This window comes from Nymphalis io, chromosome 7 (genome assembly GCF_905147045.1).
Source record: "Nymphalis io chromosome 7, ilAglIoxx1.1, whole genome shotgun sequence".
Lineage (NCBI taxonomy): Eukaryota > Metazoa > Arthropoda > Insecta > Lepidoptera > Nymphalidae > Nymphalis > Nymphalis io.
The window spans coordinates 12,795,348-12,818,766 of NC_065894.1; the positions used below are offsets into that span (position 1 = coordinate 12,795,348).

Genomic DNA, 23,419 nt, shown 5'->3' on the forward strand with positions numbered 1-23,419 from the left:
AGTCTGGAAGTTGGAAGTGTGTACACTCCCGTGCCTCAAAGAGCACGTAAAACTGTTGGTCCTGCGCCTGAACTCTTTCCGGTCGTGTCGGATTATGAGAGTGAGGGAATAGAGAATGCACCTGTGTTTGCGCACGCACTTGTGCACTATAATATGTCCTGCGCCGTTGACTAATCTGTTGAGATTGGCTGCCGTGCCTGAAATCTATTAGGAGGACATCAACATCTTCAAATTTTGGTTCCTAAAATTATTTATTTTTTAGCTTTTCTTCATATTGATAAAGAAAGTAAGTTATAACTTGTATACGTTAAATTCTGGATAAAAATTTAAATCTGAATATTATAACCATAATGATCTTATTTTTTATCTTTTTCTATTCTTCATTTATTATATTTGCGTATCATTAACAATGAATTATTCATTTAAAAATATAGTTTTAGAAATTATTGTGATCCTGTGGGTATTTATGCAACTTCAAGTAAGTCCCTACAATTTAAATAACTAGTCTTAAAGTATTAATACAAAAAACTGACAAAATACAGTAGATAAAAATACAATGGTAACTGGCACAATTGCTTAGTGTATCTTGGTTGACAAAAGTATTAGCCACGTTATCTGTTCTTAATACTTGCACAATAGCGACAGATTAAAAAAATCCTTTACAATACAGTGACGGTGGTCTCGCTCATTCGACCAAATGCTAATTCGTTTACTTCTCTTACAAGGTAGAATTCATTCTCGTCTTTTATTATTCAAAAATATTCAATAGAAATACACTTTTCTAATTAAATAAGTGATAACGAAGTAACAGCCTGTAAAACGTCCCAATGCTCGGCTGAGGTGCAGGTGTTGTAACGACTGGGCCATCTTCAATCTTTTATGATTAATAGGTATTTTTAAAACGTTAGTTATTAAGCTACCTACATATACTAATATTTAAACTTTCCTCCTTACTTATGTGAAACATGAAGCTTTTGTCGCATTAATTAAACAACGCTATCGTACAATAAAATCTTAATGCTAATTATTAAGAACTCTTTATTAGTTCAAACCTTTTTGTGAGCATACTCGTGTACCTGAATGTATGTAATTAATTCGTAGATATATATCTTGGCCAATCGGATATTCTAATTGGTTATTTGATTGCAATGTTTTATTCTTTAGCTCCTACGGAATTTCAGTAACTACACGTTAAAAGCCTTCCAGTATTAGATAACATAGCGACAGCTGTCACAAAATTATATTATATAAGACGCGGTGTGATATTTACATTAGATATTTAAATTATGAGGCAACATCAGTCAACGGTAACACCTGCCTGTGTTGCGAATATTAATCCTTTAAGTGTGGGCACTGACCATACTCTACAAAAAATGACATGCATTATGCCTTCTTATACATACAGCATCTTTATCCGAAATAATATTTTTGAATATAGATTCTAACGAGAAGAACTGACAACAAACTCAATAGTTAAGTACTCTTTTCCACCAAGTTAGTTTTTTTTATTTAGGTATATTAATAATAATACTTTATTGTTATCCAATACATACATATTATAAAAAGTAGCCCTGACTCCTGAACTGGCGTTACCCGTACGTCAGAAGTCAGTTCCATCCTATTCAATTATTAAAAAGTATTACAAAGGGTCTTATTACTAATTATTGTAAGTTAATCCAAACCGTGTGCGCGTGACTGCATAAATGTGTGTATGTGTGCTATAATTGAGCGTGTGATGTGAATGTTCATTTGTGAGGTAGTTAATAGTTTCTCAACGTCTTCATAATTAAGTTGTTTTAACCATGTTTTAGTTTTGCCTTTTAATTGGTAGTTGTTAATGTCCTTTATTCTTGAAATTGAGTATTTTTTATAAAATCTAGGTAGGATACTGTTATAATGTTGCTGTGCAAATTTACTTTTAACTTTATTGTAAGGAAATCGATGGAATATGAATTAAATACAATTAAATTTATTAGTTATCCGGTATGAAAATCAACGGATACTAATGTTTTCTTTATAATCGATATAGTCTTTTATTAAGTAAATAATTTTTCTTTATTAATTACTTTTTGACATGCGATTTAAATTTATTAATAGGTCAAGTAATTTTTTTTTTTTTTCTACTGACTTTGTTTATTTCATTACATCAACTAAATTTATTTAATATTACATTGAAACATAAATATTATATCTAAGTTAACATGTTTTACACGTTAACACAGAAATATAACAATGTAAATTTTTTTTTATTGTTTAAGTCAAATTTAAAATAGTACCACCCAATTCCCACCCGACGCAAAGCTGCCCATAATGCAGGCTGCATTTCCGCGCTGTACGTTTTTTTTACAAGAAGTGTTCATTTATTATTATAAGAATTACCGAACTGTGGAATATTATTTGTTGTTAATGTCCCAGGAAGGTTTTCATTTATTAAGTTGGTTACATGGTAATGTTAATAAAAAACAATTAAATTTGTACCTATCCTGCCTGTAAATAAACAAATATTAACTCGTTGTGGTTGTGGTTCAAGCTCCACTTGGTTCTTCGGATCACGGCCTTATATCTACCAAAGTGCCACAGGCCAAGCTGCCGCCATCAGCGGTATGCAAACGTCGCGTTTGGCACTATAAGTCGGCAGATTGGGACGGTATGCGCGATTACTATGCGTCAGTCCCATGGAAGGAACGTTGCTTCAGTGGGAATGACCCGACAGCTAGTGCCGCTGCTGTTGCTGATGAGATCATGTTAGGAATGGAATACTACATTCCTAGCTAAGATCTCATCAGTAGGGGTACGCGTAACGGCACATAACGAGTTAACCAACGGGTTAACTCGTGAATGTGCCGACGCTGTATCATCTAAGCAGGCGGCATATCGCGCGTGGATCAACGGCTGCGTTAGCGGGGCATCTAACATTGACTCACTGAAAGCAAACTACAATAAAAATTCCAAGTCCTGTAGGAAGGCATACACGAGAGCGGATGAACAGCGCATTGTACAGATTGGTCATGACCTTATTTCGCATCCTAGGATTCCTCGCATTGCAAAACAATTTCCACCGCTCAGAAATCCGGACGGATCGCTAGCTCACAGTCCGCAGGAGAAAGCCGATCTCCTGGCTAAACTCTTTGCCGACAACTCCGTGATCGATGATTGTAGTGCGCTGCCACCAACAATACCTTCATATGGCCACACGATGCCTGACATCAAAATCAGGCAACGTGATGTGCGTGCGGAGCTGCAATCACTTGATATAAGGAAAGCTTGCGGTCCTGATGGAATACCAACCATAGTGCTGAAGAAGTGCGCGGCGGAGCTGTCTTCTGTGTTGCAACTTCTACTCTTCTGCGCCCGTTTCAACTTTCTCTCTCTTCGGGATGTGTGCCGGAGGCTTGGAGAAGAGCTAATGTGCAAGCGGTTCCCAAAAAAGGGGATCGGTCTGACCCGGCAAATTATTGACCAATAGCTATCACCTCAGTAATTTGTAAGGTGATGGAACGGATTCTTAACAACCAATTGATCCATTACCTAGAAGATCGCTGTCTAATTAATGATCGTCAGTACGGGTTTCGACCAAAACGGTCCACAGGTGTTCCTCTAGCGTACGTAACACACCTCTGGGGTGAAGCTATCGACAAGCATGGAGAATCGTTGGCTGTCAGCCTCGATATCTCCAAGGCTTTCGACAGGGTCTGTCACAGAAGTCTTCTCTCCAAGCTACCGGCATATGGTCTGCCTGCTCAGCTATGCACCAGGATTGCCAGCTTCCTACACAAGCGTAGCCTTCGTGTTTTAGTAGATGGTTGCGCTTCACAATTCTATGTAGTGAATGCTGGGGTCCCCCAGGGATCTGTGCTATCTCCCACACTCTCTCTTTTACATATCAATGATATGCTCTCTCTTGGGAACATACATTGCTATGCAGATGATAGTACAGTGCATGGTGGATACCACGGACGCGCAGTGGCTGGGAGGACGGAAACTGAGGAGAGGCGGGAGAATCTTGTCATTGAACTCGATAGGACATTAGAGCTCATCGCCAAATGGGGTTCTGATAATCTTGTTGAGTTTAATGCCAAGAAAACACAGGTTTGCGCTCTCACAGCGAAAAAGTCACCATTTTCCCCTCTTCCCTTCCTCTGTGGCACACCGCTGATGATAAAAAGCAAAATCGCCATGCTGGGGATGGACGTTCGCTGCGACCTTAGTCCAAGGGATTACATCGAGGCTATTATAAAAACTGCTTCGTTATAAATATTGCTCGCACCTTTGGGATGGCTCCGCTAAGTACCTACTGGAGGCCTTGGACCGGTTGCAGCGACGTGCAGTACGCATTATTGGCGACGTAAAGGTCACAAACACCCTTGAACCTTTACAATTGCGTCGCTAGACAGCAGCACTGAGCGCTTTCTATCGACTGTATCACGGCGAGTGCTCTGAGGAATTATTCTCTCTAATTCCTGCTTCCCCCTTCCTTCTTAAGTCCACGCGAGCTGGTTCTCGATGTCACCGCCTAACTGTGACATCAATTCCATCGCACACAAAGAAATTTGGCAACTCCTTTCTGTGTCGCACTACCAAAACATGGAATTCCTTACCAGCTCACGTGTTCCCCTCCTCTTACAACCAGGGTTCCTTCAGACGAGGCGCGAAGAGGCATCTTGCGGGCCGGCAAGGCGGGGACGGCTAGTACAGAACATTCTTCCCGACTCAAACATTCGACCCGACCGAGTTGCGCGCGCGCTGTCTGTTAGAGCTGGTGCTGTGTTCTTTGTTCCCCGTTTAAAAATTTTTAATCCAGTATTTTCGTAATTAATTCTTAATGTTCTTTCGTTAATTATATTATTTAGTGTTAACTTGAACCTTGATAATCAATCCAAAGTGCTTTGTGAAAGGATTCTTTACTTATTTACGAGTAAAAACGGCAAGTGGTAACAAATCAGTGACATTGAATTGACTTTGATTGCAATCATACGGTCTTGGTCATTGAACCCTGTTGGTGTGGGTCTCTACGTCACATGAGGTCTACAATTTTGCCCGTTTACTCAAACACCGCATGGCCCTGTGGCAACTGTGACTGCTTTTTACGCTCGCCCTTTGAACGCATCTCGTGCGTTCTAGGTTCAAACCTCAGCCAAGCGCAAAAAAATATTTTCATATTTATTTGTGAATAATTATTTATCTAAATGAAGTACGCCTACTGCAAATCAACGTCAGGGGGCGCCACCGAGGTAGTTACATGCGACAGTTGCGGTCAAAATTATCACTACAATTGTATTAATCCTACGGGTACAAATAAAAACTTAACGCAAAATAGAAACAAATGGATATGCCCGGATTGCTTGCGTACCTTACCCAGACAAATAAACAGTGATAATACACCTGTACGCGGTCACAAACAAAATACAACATTAAACTACAACGAGAACATCACACTGCGCAGAGGTGGTTCGACCTCTACTATGGATATATCTTACCAACCCGATGGTTACAATACTTCCTTTTTGGATCAAGTGAAATTAATAATATCCTCAGAACCGAGCTTAAATCTACCATTGCTCCTTTGCAAAATGACTTAAAAAATCTACGAGAAGAGGTTTCCAGCTTTAAAAACTGCTTAGAATTCTTAAATAACAAATTTGAAGAATTTAATAAAAGAATAAATAACAGCGAGACTGAAATGAAACGTATATCTGAGCAGTGTCTGGAAGTCAATTCTCTTAAGTCAAAGGTAGAAGCCATCGAAGTCGAAAACAATAGCCGCGAGCAATGGTCCCGTAGATCCAACGTTGAGATATATGGAATACCCGAAAAAAAAAAACGAAAACCTATTCACCATTTTACAGGACATCGCTGGCAAGGCCGACTTCAACCTCAATGTTAATACAGACATAGATTTCATCACAAGAGTTGCTTCTAAGGACAAAGATGTTAAAAGAGCTAAACCTATTATTGTAAAATTCCTTTGTCGCTGGAAAAAAGATGACTTTCTGTCTCGAGTGAGAAAACTTAAATTGAAATGCCATGACATCGGCTTCTTATCAAATAACAAGAATATTTATTTCAATGATCATCTTACAAGTACAAATAAGTTACTGCTACAATTGGTAAAGAAGACTTTTAAAGAAAAATCCTATAGATACGTATGGGTTAAAAATTGTTGCATAATGGTACGCCGAAATGATACCAGTCCGGTTTTACATATAGTTAATTCTTGTGATGTAAAAAAAATTGTTTAAGTACTATCGTATATTGCAAAAAAAGTATTTCCTATATTATGTTGTATTCTCTTGTTGTTATTTTGTTTGTTATAAGGCAGGCTCTGTATGGCTATTCAATATTCTTATACTGCATTTTATTTATGTATCATTATCCTTATTTGTTATGTTTATTCCAAGTGTATTTCGCTGTACTTGCTTCTAGAATAATATACTTAATGCTTATATTGCTAAGAGCGTATTGGGCACTTCGCAGCTACATTATTCAATTATATTATTTGCAAGAGAGCGGTAATCACTTATCAGGTGTTACTAGTACATTTGCTGAACAATTAGCAAATATTTTAAATGATATTTATTATGTGCATTATATTGTGCACAATTGCCTTTTCCGCTTATAATGGCTAGGGATCTTAGTATTATTTATCAAAACGTTCGTGGACTCAGATCTAAAACTAATATTTTTTATAGGAACCTTATTCATGTTGACTGTGATATTATATGTCTTAGCGAAACTTGGCTGAATGAGTCTCTATTTGATTCGGAATTCTTCGACACACGGTATTCTGTATACAGAAGCGATCGTGATTACACTTTACGAGTAGATAGCTTAGGTGGCGGAGTTCTGATAGCTATAAGATCTCATCTCAATATTCACTCCTCATCTAAAATAAATTTGACAAATTCTGCGTCTGAAGTGATCAAAGTTAGCTTATCAATTAACTTGCTACCAACATCTAGATTAGTGCATATATACTGTTGTTATCTCCCTCATGGTAAATACCACTATGAAACATTATGCGAGTTTTTTGAATTAGTATCGTCAGAACTCATTTATAATCCTGACGACATTTTTTTAATATTGGGAGATTTTAACATTTCAAATGCTAAATGGAGTTACTGCCAGAATAGTATGGATCTTCAGAATATTTCTGACAATGACATTCTTATTGACTCTATATACCATTTTCTGAATTTTAATAACTTAAAGCAATACAATACAGTACCTAATATTAATAATAGATTTCTCGACTTAGTTATAAGTAATTGTGAATGTTCAATAGTAAGACACAGCGACCCACTTGTACCCGAAGACTCACATCATCCTACATTACTCATTTTACCTAAGATAACCGTACCGCGTGCAATTTCTAAGGCTTCTCGCACCATACGCATGTTTCATATAGCCGATTATACAGCAGTTAATAGAGCTCTGGGTGACATTGATTGGTTTGATCTCCTTAGTGAATCAGATATTACAAAAGCAGTAGATTTATTTTATGAAACGGTTAACAATGTTATACGTGAAATGGTGCCAACAAAAACTGTTGTATGCAACCGTCATTATCCATTCTGGTACTCAAAATCATTAGTAAAGATTATTGCTGAAAAACTTAAATATCACAAAAAATGGAAAATGTACAACAGAAATATTGACTATGATACTTTTTGTTTATTGCGGGAAAGACAAAAAAGGGTTCAGATTTATTACTACGACAGTTACATTAATTATTCCGAAATTCAAATTAAAAAGAATAGTAATTTTTTCTGGACTTTTGTTAAATCGAAACATGCTTCTAATTGCTTCCCTGAAACTATGTTTTATAATGATTCAGTTGCTACTGGTGGCAATGATGTTTGTCAACTTTTCAGCCAATACTTTAATTCGGTCTATGAAACGACAGTTTCTGGCATTTCTGATCATGATTTAGATAATGTATCATCCAAGACGCATTTAAGTATTTGCTCTATAACTATTACACAAGAGATGGTCGAATGCTATCTTAAAGGTCTTGATATCAGAAAGGGATACGGGCCTGATGGCATTCCTCCTTTATTTTTAAAATCATGTCGCGCTACTCTATCATATCCGATCTATTTGTTATTCAATAAATCATTGACTACTGGTAATATGCCTTCTGTATGGAAGCGATCATATATAGTACCAATATTCAAATCAGGTAATAAGCACGACATAAAGAATTATAGACCTATTTCTAAATTATGCGTCATAGCGAAAACTTTTGAGAAAATTATCTATGATTCTATCTTTCCTTTATTACGTTCAGTTATTCTTGAACACTAACATGGATTTGTTAACTGTAGATCGACAGAGTCCAACCTCTGTGAGTTAGTGCACCGTGTTTCTTCATCTATGGATAAGGGCAACCAGGTAGATGTATTTTATACCGACTTCTCCAAGGCTTTTGATAAAATTTCACATAACATATTACTTAAAAAATTGAAAGAAGTCGGTATACACGGCGATTTACTTCGGTGGATAAGTTCATACCTTCGAAACCGTAGCCAGGCTGTGACAATCAAAGGTTATTGCTCATCCTTCTTTCCTGTCTCTTCAGGTGTACCTCAGGGATCTCACCTTGGCCCCCTGCTTTTCAATTTATATATTAATGACGTCAATGGCATAATTAAAAACTCATGTATTCTGTTATACGCAGACGATATGAAAATTTGTAGAGAGATTGCGACTCCGTTGGATTGCTCACTTTTGCAAGAGGATATAGACAGATTGTGTCTATATTGTAAACACAATTCTCTATATTTAAATATAAATAAATGTAGCGTCATTCCTTTTTCACGGAAACGCGATCTTACTATATATGATTATCGTCTAGACGGTGTTAAGATTAATAGAGTGACCGAGGTGAGAGACCTGGGTATACATCTGGACAATAAGTTGACCTTCGGTTTGCATATAAGTAAGACAGTGGCTAAAGCTTGTCGAATGCTTGGTTTTGTGTTTAGAACGTCGAAAGATTTCAAGAAAACTAGTACCCTAACTCTTCTATATAATTCCTTTGTACGACCTATCCTCGAATACGCTTCCACTGTTTGGAATCCGCATTACAAAACATACATACACCGATTGGAAAGAGTCCAAAATAAATTTATAAGATTTGTGCGTTTTAAGAAATTTATACATAATAATGAATGCTTAAATACGTTATCACTCGCTGACAGAAGAGCGATCAGAGATACAATATTCTTATTTAAATTAATTAATAATTTAGTTGATTCCCCGTTTCTCTTAGGTTGTATTAGTTTCCGATGCTCTCGAATCACCACACGTAAGTGCTTACTTTTTAATCCGTCACTCACCCGAAGCAAGTATGCGCAAAATATATTTGTATACAGAGCCTGCACCGACTACAATAAACGATTTAGCGAAATTGATTTTTTTACAACAGAGAATGTTAATAAAATAAGAAAATTATTGAAAGAATACTTGTTTAATAAATAATTAATAAAATTAATATTTTTTTGTAAATTAATAATGTATATGTATATTGAATCAATTACTTGCCATAAATTGATGATTTATGATGTTACTTTAATTGTTGAAATCAAATTTAAATATTTTTCATGACATTGTTTATATTTATGTTCATTAATATTATTGTAATTTAACTTCTTGATTTTTTTTTTTTTTACTTTGTAATTAGTCGATTTGATTGTACTCGTAGATTGCATTGTATTTTTATCTCTTTCTGTTGTCTTTTTTACACGCATAACATTTATACTATTTTTAAGTGGAAACTTTATTGGTTTATGATTTAGTAATAATTCCTTAATTCTATGTAATAACACACTCTATGTTTCCCAAATATAAATAAAATAAAATAAAAATAAAGACTGTACTGGCCGTCGTCGCGTTTGGACTCTACTACCACTTACCATCAGGTGGAGTAGAGTCATTTGCCATCCCGGCGCATATATAATAAAAAAAAAACTCGTATTGTAATATATGCCTATTTTTAACATGTGATTTAAATTTATTAATCAGCAAAATTTAAAATATTCGCTAATAAATGCGGAAAGATAAATGAGCTGACGTCATATTTCAGTCATTTCGGCTATCATCATAAAGCTACTGTAATGACAAAACTGTGTACTGTACATAATAGCACAAAAAGTTATATTTTATTAGTATAATATTCATAGCTTTAATTTATTCTTGGTATCCATAATATCCTCTATAATAAATAATAATAGGTCCTTACATATGAAATTAGCGTTTTGTCGTACTGACCACTTTGATCTGAAATATCTCCTTTTCGGTTCCTTCTTCGTCGTGACACTCTTGTCAGAGCGGTCGTGGTCGCCATGAAGTATCATGAATTATTCGGCGCAGATGTTATTCGCCTCAAGAGCCTTCGCCATATGTCCCTGTTAGTGGTAAGCCTCGTGCATTCATGCAAGGGACCGCCAACAGTTGTTTTTATTTGGTCGGTCCATCGCATGGGCGTCCTTCCACGTGGTCTGTTGCCATCCACCTTGCCTTGAATGACAAGGCGCTCTATGGAGTTATTTCCTTGCCGGGAGACGTGTCCAAAAAAAGTTAGTATGCGCTTTCGAACCAGCGCCGAAAGACGCTGTTTGATGCCGAGTTCTTGAAGAATGGAGATATTGGTGCGAAATTCGGTCCACGAAACTCTTAGCATTCGTCTCCAGCACCACATCTCCATAGTATCGATCTTCTTTTTTTCGACTTGCCGCAAAGTCCACGTCTCCGCAGCGTATAGAAATATGGGGAAAACAAGCGTTTCTACGAGCCGGATCTTGGTTGCTTTGGTAATGTTTCTGTTCCTCCATATTTTCTTCAGCTTCTCCATTGCAGTTCTCGTAATTGCCATACATCGCTTGACCTCATCTACGCATCCGCCATTATTCGATATTAAAGCTCCCAGATATATATAGGATCGGACGACCTCACAGTTCGCAATCTGAGTGATCTCAGGCGAGTTTTTTTTTTGCCCGGTCTACAATCATCATCTTCGTTTTACTGCGGTTAAGCTTTAATCCGAATTCTTGGCATATGCGCTCCATTTTAAGAAGCAATTCTTCCATATGAACTGCGTCAGACGCAAACAGGGTCGTGTCGTCGTCATAGCGCAAATTTGTAATATTGCGCCCACCAACTGCAACACCGTCACTCCAGTCCTCAAGCGCAGTGCGCATTACCGGTTCTGTGTAAGCATTGAACAAGAGCGGTGATATTATGCATCCTTGGCGGACTCCAGCGCTGGGATGAAAGTCTTCAAATAAAACATCATCCGTCCGCACGGATGCAGTCCCATCTTCGTAAAGACGCTTAAGACGATGAACTAAGTGTTTGGTGTACCCATGTCCAGTAACACCCTCCATAGTTTGGGCCATTTTACTGAGTCAAATGCCTTTGAGAAGTCAACAAAGCAAATATAATATAATATATATATATATAATAGGCTTCTCTATTATCTGGCGAACAATGAGGATCTGCTCCCGTGTACCCCTTCCTTTTACAAAACCGGCTTCTTCTGGTGCAATTTCCTTGGACAGAAAGTTCTTCAGTCGTTCATTGATTATGTGTAGCAGGATTTTACTAGCATGAGATATGAGGGCTATAAGGCGGTAGTTGCTACACTTCTTAGTTGAACCCTTCTTGTGCCATATCTTGTTGCATATGTTGTGGAAGATATTGACACCTATGTCGCCTAAGACTCTTATAGTTTCGATCGGTATAGCGTCTCTTCCTGTGGCTTTCCCCTTCTTTAGATGCATAATGACGGCTTTTACTTCCGATCGAATAATGTCTGGCTCTAGGTTTTCATTTCCGGGCTCTGTATCAGGAAAGTTTTTCGACTGGTTGTCCTGGAACAAGGACAATATCTCTTGAAAATGTCAATTATATGCTTTAGCTCATTGACTTCTCCACCATCACTATCTTCAATGACCCAGGTCTTGGAAGGAAGTGTCTTTGTGATGGATCGAATTTTATGGTAGAGATCTCTGGACTCATGTCTATTTGCATGAGCATCGATTTCCTCACATATTTCCTCTTTGGTTAAGGAATCTAAATTCAAATTTATAAATTCATTTAGCTGGTACATTTGAGTTTTGAAAACATTCATTCATTTGTTTTGTCCTCATTATTTTAACGTACGCGGCGTCGCTTATTACCGCACAATGGAAAACATGAAATATGGGTATATTAACGAGTACGAGTTCTACCGCGGCACCAGCGCTGCAGAAACAGCTCGAAGGATTAATGATGTGTACGGCGCTGGTATCGCAAAAGAAAGCACTGCGCGTTTTTGGTTTTAACGTTTTCTTTCTGGAAATTTCAATTACAAAGAATATGTACTTACATATATGATGACTGTGTGGTATCTACCCAGAAGGGCTTGCTCACCCAAAAGCTCTACCGGCAAGTAAATATATAGATATAGATATAGCTATGAAGAAACGTTTACAAAAGTACGTTTTTATGTAGGTTTATTTAGATTTATAATCTAAGACTATTATTTATTACGATTATGAAATTTAATTAGCGATTTAGATAATAATAATAATAATAATAATAAATAACTTTATTCACTAAAAAAGAAACAAAGACAAAAAATAATAATATACAAAACCATAAAAAAAGAGTTAACAATATCATATTTCATCATATCTATGGGTATGCGAATCTTACAATTCAAAAAAAATTTCGTTCATGTCTCATATCAAATAAGCCCCAACCAAAACACAATAGAAGGCATCGGCTTCGACCTTATTTGTCTTAGACTTGCAAGTACAAACTACATTTTACATAATTGTATCGTAAAACAATAAGTGGTTATTAAAATGTCTTTTTGTTATAAACAAAATGTCTAACAAATCGGCAAAGCGTTTTGTTCGTCTCCCGCCGAGTTTTTGGTTTATTGCAGGCGAAGAAGATAACGCAGCTATTGTTCTCAGAGAAAGTAGAGCTGTTTCAGAGAAAACGTCCCGACGGGAGAACGGTTGCACCCTTTGTGTCATTGCGAATATTACAATGCAAATGATACAATTCGCGTGAACGTTTCAACTGGTTCGTAATTTCGCAATTTCACCAAACGCTCGACATTATTTTAAAAGTCCTTATTTTAAAATGTTTTCTCTTTTTAAATTTTATTTGTATTTAAAATGGTGTTTACATAAAAATAATAATAAATTAATTTGCTACGGAAACACTAAATTACTAGCTTACACGACTTAAATTACAATATACCTACCTGTTTACGCCGAACTAATATCGGGGATCAAACGGTAAATGGAACTAAGGAACAGCTTTCCACTGTTCACACTATAACTTATTTTGTCTGATCATTTTAACAAAATCACCTTTACATTATATATATTCAGTAGCGAATCTAGACAGCGCGATTCAGGAAACTGACAGATTTTATTACCGCCATCTATACATACACTACCTACAGAAGGTATTTTAGTAATTTGAATAATGTATAATTTAGATTATATTAATAAAAGTAAAGACCTCTACATAATATACTTATATATTTCAAAAATAATATAATCCGAAATTTGTTTAATTAGGAATAATTATAAATATACTGTACAATATAATTGTCTGTATTTGGATTTGATTTTGTATATTTAAAGTGCTATTTTATGTAATCGCTTTGAAAATGTTGCGTGTCTTTCTGTGGCAATCATTTGACCGAAACTTAAAATAATATTTGCAAACGACTCGTGCCAATGTGTTTCTAAGCGAGATTCACGTGTGAAATTTTATTATCGATGATTAATATAGATCAATACAAAAATAGCATTACGAAATAACAATAAATACGAGTAGGTAATCAAATTCGATTCCTTTTAGTTTAGCTATTCACGGCTTAAAATTAATTGGATAAGTTTAGCTTATCTTTTCTAGACATCGCATACCTTTATATATAGGAGCTGCCCGTCCAGACGTATGTTCAAAATATTAGGTAATGAAAGATTTATTTTGAAGAACCAACATGTAAAACGGGCAGCAGAAGCCTTCTCGAAGCTATAACTCTTTTACCGCTAGTACCTGGAAATTGAAGTAGGCAAACAAGTAGTAATAAAATTCGCCGACGCACTTCTTTTTTGAATAAAATATAGGCTGGCCATTAGCAATTTACGACATCATTGTTTACATTCTCCGAGAATCTAAGAAGCATTGAAGGGAGCCGAAACAAAACATAATTGATGTAGTTGGCAACTTAAGCTTATAATTTATGATTTTACCCTAATAATAAGCAATAGTTAACGTGATTTGATGTAAAAATATCGAAAATTATCTAAAACTCCGATTCGAGTAAAAAAGTAATATATGGTTAATTTATTGAGAAAGGTATATACTTATAGTCTATAGCTCGTAGACAATATATATGTGACGTAATGCTATGACACATGTTTATTAGAACACATAAAATGTAATTATATCTCTATATATATAACTTACCTGTGTATATCTTTGAGTGAAACTGAGGAGAGGCGGGAGAATCTTGTTATTGAACTCGATAGGACATTAGAGCTCATCGCCAAATGGGGTTCTGATAATCTTGTTGAGTTTAATGCCAAGAAAACACAGGTGTGCGCTCTCACAGCGAAAAAGTCACCATTTTACCCTCATCGCCATGCAAAATCGCCATGCTGGGGATGGACGTTCGCTGCGACCTTAGTCCAAGGGTTTACATCGAGGCTATTATAAAAACAGCTTCACGAAAACTCGGAGTTCTGAACAAGGTGCGGCGTTTTTTCACGCCACAACAACTGTGCCTGTTATACAAAACACAGGTACGGTCTTGCGTTGAATATTGCTCGCACCTTTGGGATGGCTCCGCTAAGTACCTACTGGAGGCCTTGGACCGGTTGCAGCGACGTGCAGTACGCATTATTGGCGACGTAAAAGTCACAAACACCCTTGAACCTTTACAATTGCGTCGCGAGATAGCAGCACTGAGCGCTTTCTATCGTCTGTATCACGGCGAGTGCTCTGAGGAATTATTCTCTTTAATTCCTGCTTCCCCCTTCCTTCTTAAGTCCACGCGAGCTGGTTCTCGATGTCACCGCCTAACTGTGACATCAATTCCATCGCGCACAAAGAAATTTGGCAACTCCTTTCTTTGTCGCACTACCAAAAAATGGAATTCCTTACCAGCTCACGTGTTCCCCTCCTCTTACAACCCGGGTTCCTTCAAACGAGGCGTGAAGAGGCATCTTGCGGGCCGGCAAGGCGGTGACGGCTAGTACAGAACATTCTTCCCGACTGTACTGGCCGTCGTCGCGTTTGGACTCTACTACCACTTACCATCAGGTGGAGTAGAGTCATTTGCCATCCCGGGGCATATAAAAAAAAAAAAAAAGTGTAAATAGTATGTAAAGTTATTATAACTTTTCTTTTAAAATTTCTAAAATAAATAAAAATGTAGTGTCTGTCTCTCAGTTTGCCGGGTCTAATCGCCAAAAAGAAAAAAAAATATTATAGAGAATATTCTGATGTACTGTTTGTCTTTAAAATTATCATCCAAATCCGTTCTATACCTATATAAGTATAATTACAAAAAATATTTTCAGGAAGTCATTGCAATTCTTTCGAAATGTGATAAAAAGCGTTATTTTTCTTCCGTTAATATTTTTAGGCTTTAGGACTTGGGCTTTAGGTTATTGCTCAATGTGTAATATAAACTTAACGCGGCTTAAACCGTTGGGCACTGTTAATAATAAATACATGTATAAAGATGTATTCTGCACGTACTGCTTATTACTTCATTGTATAGTAAATGTAGTAATCGATAACTACCGAATTGTGTGATTGATACAGTTGCAACGCGGAAATAAGATGCATCTGTTATTTCGGAACACATTATCCAAAATGAACTCTATTGTAATAATATAGAGTTAAAAATTGATTGTGCCGCGTTTGCTTTGCTAGAATTACATTTAAGATAATATAAGTTTTATTATATTGTGTTAAAGAATGAATTATAATGGCACAGGTTACGTGTGAATGCCCACGCGCCTGCCATTTGTGTTAACCCATTACAAAACTTAGTGGTCGGTTCGACCATTTTGTATTGTTGACATATTTCAAGATGGATGGTATAACTGTTTCACAATAATGTGTGTTTGATATCTATTTTATTTTCCGTTAGTGTTTTTTTGGACGGCAGACGATTTAAATTCCATGAATTTCAATTTGAAATAACTTCGAAGAGATACACTGAATACGGTTTTGTCACGAACTTTCTATAAATGACTTTTGTATATTTAAATGTGTTACTTCGTGAAAATTAACAAAAATAAATTAGTAATGAGTATTTAAAAATATTTTTTTTATAATTTGGTTTAATTAATGCAATTAAATGAATAGTAATCATTTCAAAAATTATATTATTCTATATTTAAATTTTCTTTTTCGGAAGCATAAAGCTTAATAGTCCCTTTCAAATTAAACTTATTTAATTTTTTTAAAGGCCCTAATGGTGAGTTCCCATAACAGATAATGATGTCCAGCGCGTGCTTTGATAAAAGTCATCGAAGCGTCATCAGGGGACCAACTGATGCGTCTTTCTCGTAACTTCCGGTCGAAATTTTGCAATTATATAAATAAAAACCGACGGTGGTCCTACATTGATCCCGTGACAGGAAAGGGTTATAATACCTTAAACGTTCCAAGTGAGACGCATCTACAATTGGTCAAAAGATTATTCAAAAACATGAAAAACCAGTTGTTTGGGTTGATGCATTACTTTAAATATTGTCATTTATTGAACTTTAGCTTCCGATATGTATTTTTTCAAATTTTCAATAACCGATAACGAAATTTCGACCTTCAGAACTAACCCCGTGGACGGTCGGAGACAAAAGTTGAAAATGAAGAATTAAAGCCTATTGTGGAAGCGGATCCATCACAAAGCACTTCAGAGATAGCTGCAGTCTTCGGGGTAAGTGATAAAACTGTATTAATTCATTTCAAGCAAATCGGGAAAGTAAAAAAACTTGAACGATGGGTACCTCATGAATTGAGTGAATCGAACTTGCAAACACGCGTAGACTGCTGTGTTACTTTGCTCAACCGACACAATAATGAAGGGATTTTAAATCGAATCATTACTTGTGATGAAAAGTAGATACTGTACGTACCTACCTACCCTAAACGAAAATTGACTCGGAAAAAGTTACTTGTGAGTGTTTGGTGGACTAGCTCCGGTGTCGTTCACTACAGCTTTTTAAAATCTGGCCAAACTATTACGGCATATCTATTGTCAGCAACTGCAAACCATGAAGGAAGAACTAGCAACTAAACAACCGAGATTGGTCAATCGCTCTAGGCCACTGCTGCTTCACGACAACGCAAGACACACACTGTACAATTAACAACCACTAAGTTAAATGCTACAATTAGAATGTCTACGACATCCACCGTACCCCCCGGGCCTGTCTCCAACAGATTACCATTTTTTTCGGAATTTGGACAACTTCTTACAAGGAAAAAAATTCAACTGCGATGCGGAGGTCCAAACCGCCTTCAAAGAGTTTATTGATTCTCGCCCCCATGGTGTTTTTTAGTAAAAGGATCTATGAGATGGCAAAAGTGTATATATAGCAATATATACACTTTTGCCATCTAGGATAGCAACGGTATTTTGATTAATTAAATATATTTTACAAAAAAAAAATGACTTTATATTCCTCCCGTACAAAACGCCAATTTCATATGTAAGGACCTAATAATAATACATTTATTGTTATATGGTTCTTTAAGTAAAGTTTCTTTGGATGCGATATGAATTAAATTTCAATATAGTATAAGAGCAACGTTTCTGTATGTAATGTTTAAGTGAGTTCCAAACCTTCTCTCCTTAATTAATTATTTAAGTCGAGTCTTTACCTAGCAATTGTTAAGTTAGGTACTTAAGTCCTGTGTTTGACAGAAAGTTACTGTCTAACACAGACGGGTTGAAAAATGCTTATCTAATTATGTATTTAAAAATATAACATTTATGTTACGTTCTTATAGCTCACTTCTCACTCATACTTTTATCACCGAAATTTAGTTGCGAAGGTTTGATTTTTGATTTTTTATGTGAAACTTTGATTTTTAAAGACGTATAAATTCGTAAGTACATATTTTTTAATTGTTAATTTTAAGGCTTAGTGATAACTTGACGGTGTGCCGTGTGGTGACGGCGACGAATATCACCACCCCATCTCATCCCGTGGGGGGCGTAGAAGTCGACCCGAGGGAATATACACCAGAGAACGGGCAGCAGCGTCTCTCTGAGTACTATGACTAACTTACTGCGATCGCCAACCCGTCTGCCAAGCGTGGCGATTATGGCATATCCCCTCATGATTCGCGTAATTATTTCAGTAAATAAATAAAATAAACTCAATTCACAAATATCAACGTTTAATTTGTTCTTGGAGTGATGTTTAAGATTTATTTACTGATAGCTTTTGCGTCAGTTTCGTGTTAAGCAGAAAACTCGGATGATGTCACTATTGTTTACAGCGACCGCATTGCGATAAATTGAACAAAACTCGCTCAGTCTATACAAGAGCAAAGAACAAAGGTTTCGAATTAAGATAAAATTGTATAAAAGGCAAATAAAGGTTCTCAAATAACAAAATGTACTCAAGTTCTCGGCTGTAGTTCAAAAGCTGCTGTAATTTATACTAAGTAAACATGTCGCACGCGACTTTGTTAACGCTAACAATTCATAAGGACATTTTTTTGATCCCGCTATAAATATATGACATTAAGAGACTGTAACTGATTTAAATAATTACTAATTATATTTCTTTGCTTATTTTATTCCATTGGACATTCCTAACTGTAATATTTGACTTACTCCCAGCAAAATAGTAATAGAATCCTATTGTTTAAGGGGAAATTTAATATTTATGTCGCCTACAGTCCCGTTACGAGTCCCGCAGGTAGAGGATTACCCCTTCCACAACACCCTTTTACGCCCACAAATGAGACAGACGCGTTAGAAAATTGCATTCAGTGTTTACTGACTATTTGTTCAGAAAACAACACATGCTAAAAAATGGCTTTGTGGACCCCCTACGCGGAGGAACCTTTGGACTTAACTACAAATGTTAAACAGGAAGTCTCACCAGACAGTACCTCAACACCTGGTTCCAAGGTTCCTGACTATAGATATTCATCAGAGCCACCGAGCTTAGAACATGAAAATAGATCTTACAATTGTTATGAGTGCAACATCCCGCCGTCCCAAATATCTCCGGTCGAGAGTTGGAACTACAGAAACGCACCTTCAACATCGCAATCAGAGGACTTAGATGTCGACTCGCTGTCTGATGATGCCGAGTATCAAGCCTTTTCAAGCAGGATGCATTTCGAGCTATGGCCGAGAAGAATGGAGGCAGCTTACTTGGAAATAATCCGAGAATGAGGCGAGCGGTCCAGAGGAATCGAGACGCTGACGACTCGTACAGGAAGCAGAGAGAAAAAAACAATTACGCGGCGAAACAGAGCAGAGACAGACGAAAGTTAAGAGAAGTTCGTCACGCGTTTCAAGTGACATATCTAAAGAAAAGAATTGCGAAATTAAGGCCCAAGCTCAGAGAACGAGTATGTCAACCTTGTCAACATCGCAAACAAATACGGAGCTTCCACCGCATCCGTGTATAAGCACAGTGCAACACAGTGTTGAACCGTACCCATACATCGGGTATGTCCAGCCCATGTACGTGCCCGTTGTTGAACCATCGCCTGGGCCTTCGAGTTCCGGGTTGCAGCAATCGACTAATAATTATATAAGTACGTGCTTGATATCGCCACCCAAGTCTCCGGGATCAGACAAAAAAAAAGCGTCCAACGGAGCTTCCACCGTATCCGTGTATAAGCACAGTGCGACACAGTGTTGAACCGTACCCATACATCGGGTATGTCCAGCCCATGTACGTGCCCGTTGTTGAACCAGCGTCTGCGTCTTCGAGTACAAATATGTCGCAATCGATGAGTGTCTCAAGGAGTACGTGCGTATTTTCGCCACCCAAGTCTCCGGTATCAGACGAAAAAAAAAAGCGTCCAAGTTATATGATAGATGTAGACGCTTTATCAGACGATCCGGACTACCTTGCGTTCGAGAGGGAAGCCCTCAGAGCAATGGCCGAAAAGAAAGGAGGGTCGATGCTCGGTAATAATCCGAGAATGCGTCGTGCCGTGCAAACTAATCAGAACACCGACGATTTTTATAGAAAACAGAGAGAGAGGAATAATTTTGCTGCAAAGCAGAGCCGTGATAGGAGAAAACTACGAGAGATCCACAATTCACTCAAGGTCACTTATTTGAAAAAATACCTGTCTAAGATCATACGTCTGCTGTCTTCGAATAGGTGTATAGTGTGTGACCAGACGTTCCTTTAGAGATTTAGAATTATAATAGTGTTTAATTTTTTTTATTTTGAACTAGAAGTTCTAAACTCTAAGGTGTTTGTGCAATGATGTTTGTGCAATCTTATAAATAGTATACTTGGAGTATTACAAGGTTGTACATAATTTTCCGTGACTGCGTTGTCGGCTAAAACTTAATATATATAAAATTAAATACAGTTACATCCGGAGAGGAGCCATACGGTGTCATTTGCTTCCTGTTCTTGCATGAATAACATTTATGAATCGTTCGAATTATCTTTCATTATTCACGAATGGTTTAACTTCTATTTGACCGAATGTTGCAACTAAAATCATATTCTCCAACAATTTTTTCTGCAATGGTTATAATAAATTACTTAAATTAATATCAGTATGAAACCAAAGAACACGTAGAGCATCGTACATACAATAAAATGAAGAAATTATTTGAAAACATTTCGCGATATTGTATCAGAAAATTGTGACATCATGATATCATTGTAATCAACCTTCACATTTTTCTATCTATTGTGTCAAAAACAAGCAAGCTTGAGTAGCAAATTAATAGCAAACGCAAAATCTACGCAACTCTTCATAATAGACCGAAAGTCACCCCATTGTTCTTCCGATGTGTCCCGTTGGTTCAGGTAGCGGAAGTAACCCGTGCAGCGGGGTGGGGGTGCCCTGCACAATTAGACCACACCCCCGAGAATAAAAGACCGGGGCGACCAACAACATCATTAGTTACTCGCAGTCAACCGTAACTACTAACCGTACTAACTAAAGTAATCATGGCTTTCTGGACACCATACGCTGAGGACTCACCATTAGATCTATCTGTAAATAGTACACGTGAAACGACATCGCAAACAAATACGGAGCTTCCACCGCATCCGTGTATAAGCACAGTGCAATACAGTGTTGAACCGTACCCATACATCGGGTATGTCCAGCCCATGTACGTGCCCGTTGTTGAACCATCGCCTGGGCCTTCGAGTTCCGGGTTGCAGCAATCGACTAATAATTATATAAGTACGTGCTTGATATCGCCACCCAAGTCTCCGGGATCAGACAAAAAAAAAAGCGTCCAACGGAGCTTCCACCGTATCCGTGTATAAGCACAGTGCAACACAGTGTTGAACCGTACCCATACATCGGGTATGTCCAGCCCATGTACGTGCCCGTTGTTGAACCAGCGCCTGCGTCTTCGAGTACAAATATGTCGCAATCGATGAGTGTCTCAAGGAGTACGTGCGTATTTTCGCCACCCAAGTCTCCGGTATCAGACAAAAAAAAAAAGCGTCCAAGTTATATGATAGATGTAGACGCTCTATCAGACGATCCGGACTACCTTGCGTTCGAGAGGGAAGCCCTCAGTGCAATGGCCGAAAAGAACGGAGGGTCGTTGCTCGGTAATAATCCGAGAATGCGTCGTGCCGTGCAAACTAATCAGAACGCCGACGATTTTTATAGAAAACAGAGAGAGAGGAATAATTTTGCTGCAAAGCAGAGCCGTGACAGGAGAAAACTACGAGAGATCCACAATTCACTCAAGGTCACTTATTTGAAAAAAGACCTATCTAAGATCATACGTCTGCTGTCTTCGAATAGGTGTATAGTGTGTGACCAGACGTTCCTTTAGAGATTTAGAATTATAATAGTGTTTAATTTTTTTTTTTTTGAACTATAAGTTCTAAACTCTAAGGTGTTTGTGCAATGATGTTTGTGCAATCTTATAAATAGTATACTTGCAGAATATTATTCTCTAAAGAATTGTAAGTTGAAATAAATTTAATAAATGACCAAACATAAATTGACCTTTTCATTATTTAAAACCTTTTAGTTTTGTTACAAAATCATAGAAAGTTATAATCAATTTGAAGTTTACACTAACAATATCTATATCGAGTCAAATATCTTCAATAGATTTTTCTATCTTGTATCATAAAGATAAGGTGGACTACCGAGCTTAACCCCATTCAAGTCCCCATTGAATAAAAAGTTAAGTACATACCATTAAGTTACAATAGAATGGGTGCGGCTTGCGCAAGCGCCGCTTTTTGCTTCTTTCCGACCAATCGGGTTCAGAATGAGTGTTTATTGTGTATTCAAAGATGATCGATAGATATACATAATTTACATTTATATTTACTTTAAATGGGTTTAGTGTATTTTTAATTTGTAGATAATCAATATAAAATGTTTAAAAGCAAATACGAAACCGTTCAATATTTTTTTTGCCTCTGTTCATCAAACGATTTGTGTTATGTTTATTAGCTATTAAGATGCACACGGAATGATATCAATAAATAAATGGAAATAAGAGTGAAAAAATAACAGTACGAAACTTGCAATTTCATATATGTACTACTCAAATTTTCAATAATCCACCGCGCGAACATTAGTGTTATATTAGCTTCTTAATTAAAGTTATTTTTAGGTTAAGAAATCTAAAAATAAAACTAATTCCTGTACTGAAACTAGATTTATTTCGCTACAAATAACCTTACACAACTGGATATAACAGACTACTATACTTTCTGCTTGATGACGTGCGGCAAGTCGAATTTACCTCGGACGCATTTCAGCTTCACACCGGGACAATCTTTAACTCTGAAATTGATAAAAAACCCAAATTCATCATACATTATTGGTGGCAGACGCAGCAGATACTTGTTAAGTTTAATATTAATCCATTTGGTTTTTGGTTAGTTTGATGGATCGCTTATAAAGCTAATCACAAGGTTGATAAGTAGTCACCATCGCCCATGAATTTTGAAAATATTCCTTACATCGTCAACGCACCAATAATGGGAACAGAGGTATATATCTTTTGCCTGCATTTACACTGGCTCACTCACCTTTGTAATTGTAAAAAGATCTATAGCTAAGTATATTTTTAGTCAAGATGTGCTGCAGTATTATGGCGACTGCTCCATTTGTCATGATGAACCACATCACTCACCTGCCGACTCTAACGAGCACGATATTGTGTTCCTGCAGGTTGTGT

General features: G+C 37.0%; 2 protein-coding genes across 2 annotated transcripts in view; both read right to left on the reverse strand.

Annotated features, from left to right (window-relative positions):
• The window catches only part of LOC126769487 (uncharacterized), a 1,339,673-nt gene that overhangs the window by 86,463 nt on the left and 1,229,791 nt on the right, over positions 1–23,419 (reverse strand). The gene's annotated exons all lie outside the window — the stretch shown is intronic.
• The window catches only part of LOC126769542 (Na(+)/H(+) exchange regulatory cofactor NHE-RF2-like), a 408,391-nt gene that overhangs the window by 61,821 nt on the left and 323,151 nt on the right, over positions 1–23,419 (reverse strand). The window lies entirely within an intron of this gene.